Genomic DNA, 3,022 nt, shown 5'->3' on the forward strand with positions numbered 1-3,022 from the left:
GTTTGGACACAAGGATCTTCAAAGGGGCGGAAGGCATTCCTATAGTTGAAGAGGTTAGGGTGTAAACTTGTGGAGCTACTTCGTGTAGTGGGAAGCAAGGGAAAGAGCGATAAAGTGTTGATGTTAAAGTGGCATCATCACTAATTTGGAGTCAAGGTGGAGATTGTTGTGAAAGTGACTCAAAATTGGAGTTTGGAGGCCAAAATTCATGTTTGCTGGAAGACCCAAAATCGGCGGCCGATTTTGGAAATCGGGGCCCGATTTTGGCTGCCTTTGGGAGGCTTATTGTTCTGGAAAAATCAGCGGCCGATTTGGGAAATCGGGGCCCGATTTTGCGTGCAGTATTTTTCAGAAACGTATTTTTATGGGCCAGATTTGTTCTAATTTTATGGGAGTTACTTTTACTATAAATATAGGCATTGTATCAGTGTAAACCGGGAGATAAAGGGGGCTGAAACAAGGGTTTAGAAATCAAACTAGGGTTTGTATAGAGTTTGTCTCTTGGCAACAAACTAGGGTTTGAAGGTTGATTCACCTTGGGAAACACTATTAGGATTGAGTCTCTTGGTTACGGGAATAGGCTGAGATTTGGGTAGAATTAGGCGGGAGACTTATTCTTGTAACCCATTGATATCTCTTTTGTAACGTTACTCATCATATAGTGGAACGGAGGGCTGCTCTCTCTCCCAGACTAGGTCAATTTGGACCGAACTGGGTCAACAAATTCTTTTGTGTTCTCTCTTCTTTTCTCTCGCTGTTTTTCTACTTTTGCGTGTTTAATTGCAATTCACTTTGATATTGGTTGCTTAATTATCCCTTGCTCCACACATCAAGTTTGTTATTGGTGTGTTTTCTCATCGAATTCGCAACAATTGGCGCCCACCGTGGGCAAAGATCAAAGGATAATCAAGTACCATGGGTTTGAAGTGGGATATTGAGAAGTTTACCGGCGATAACGATTTTGGGTTATGGAAGATAAAGATGGAAGCGGTGTTAATACAGCAAAAGTGTGAGAAAGCTTTGAAGGGTGAAGGTTCGTTACCGGTCACCATGTCACAAGCGGAGAAGACCGAGATGGTGGATAAGGCCAGGAGTGCCATTGTCTCTTGCCTCAGAGATAAAGTTTTGAGAGAAGTAGCAATGGATACAACCGCGGCATCGATGTGGTCAAAGTTCGAATATTTGTGTATGACAAAGTCTTTGGCTCATCGGAAAGTCCTAAGACAACAATTTTACTCATTCAAGATGGTAAAGTCAAAGGCAGTCATGGAGCTACTTATGGAGTTCAACAAAATCATTGGTGATTTGGAGAACATTGAGGTGCGTCTTGAGGATGCGGGTGCTCTGATGGTGTGGTGTTGTTTGCAGGATGAAGAAGGTGATGTGTCTCACCTTGGGAGTGATACCTAGTGGAGCGGTGGTCGTCTGGAGAGACGTTAAACACTCAACATCAGCTTGTAGAGGCGGTGGTAAGAATACTCATGATCAGTCTGGAGAGGCGGTGGTAAGAATACTCATGATCTACCTGTTGAGGTGGAGTTTCAAGGTGGAAGACATAGTGGGATGTACTCATTTGCTAGTTGAGAAGTTGGAAGCTCAGCTTTAGGTGGAGTTGAACACACCGGAGTGGTACGACTATGGAGGACCTTGGGTGTTATGCTCTAGTGGTGAGCAAGGGATTTCTTCATGAAGACGGATGGTATTCCGGAGGTTGAAGAATGTATAGCACGGCTTGTGGGATTACCCTAAAAGTCCAAGGGTGATTGGATGCAAGGTGATCTTCAAGGAAGCGGAAGATGTCTCCTATTGAAGAGGTATGGTGTAGTCTTGTAGAACTACCTGAAATTCCTAGTGTAGTTTGGATACAAGGATCTTCGAGAAGGCGGAAGACATTCCGATGGCTGAAGAGGTTAATGTGTGTACTTGTGGAACTACCTAAAATTCCTTGAGTAGTTTGGACACAAGGATCTTCAAAGGGGCGGAAGGCATTCCTATAGTTGAAGAGGTTAGGGTGTAAACTTGTGGAGCTACTTCGTGTAGTGGGAAGCAAGGGAAAGAGCGATAAAGTGTTGATGTTAAAGTGGCATCATCACTAATTTGGAGTCAAGGTGGAGATTGTTGTGAAAGTGACTCAAAATTGGAGTTTGGAGGCCAAAATTCATGTTTGCTGGAACACCCAAAATCGGCGGCCGATTTTGGAAATCGGGGCCCGATTTTGGCTGCCTTTGGGAGGCTTATTGTTCTGGAAAAATCGGCGGCCGATTTTGGAAATCGGGGCCCGATTTTGCGTGCAGCATTTTTCAGAAACGTATTTTTATGGGCCAGATTTGTTCCAATTTTATGGGAGTTACTTTTACTATAAATATAGGCATTGTATCAGTGTAAACCGGGAGATAAAGGGGGCTGAAACAAGGGTTTAGAAATCAAACTAGGGTTTGTATAGAGTTTGTCTCTTGGCAACAAACTAGGGTTTGAAGGTTGATTCACCTTGGGAAACACTATTAGGATTGAGTCTCTTGGTTACGGGAATAGGCTGAGATTTGGGTAGAATTAGGCGGGAGACTTATTCTTGTAACCCATTGATATCTCTTTTGTAACGTTACTCATCATATAGTGGAACGGAGGGCTGCTCTCTCTCCCAGACTAGGTCAATTTGGACCGAACTGGGTCAACAAATTCTTTTGTGTTCTCTCTTCTTTTCTCTCGCTGTTTTTCTACTTTTGCGTGTTTAATTGCAATTCACTTTGATATTGGTTGCTTAATTATCCCTTGCTCCACACATCAAGTTTGTTATTGGTGTGTTTTCTCATCGAATTCGCAACAATTGGCGCCCACCGTGGGCAAAGATCAAAGGATAATCAAGTACCATGGGTTTGAAGTGGGATATTGAGAAGTTTACCGGCGATAACGATTTTGGGTTATGGAAGATAAAGATGGAAGCGGTGTTAATACAGCAAAAGTGTGAGAAAGCTTTGAAGGGTGAAGGTTCGTTACCGGTCACCATGTCACAAGCGGAGAAGAC

The sequence above is a fragment of the Medicago sativa genome, chromosome 7 (assembly GCF_051527215.1).
Source record: "Medicago sativa cultivar Bolivia chromosome 7, Bolivia_mono, whole genome shotgun sequence".
In the NCBI taxonomy this organism is placed as follows: domain Eukaryota; kingdom Viridiplantae; phylum Streptophyta; class Magnoliopsida; order Fabales; family Fabaceae; genus Medicago; species Medicago sativa.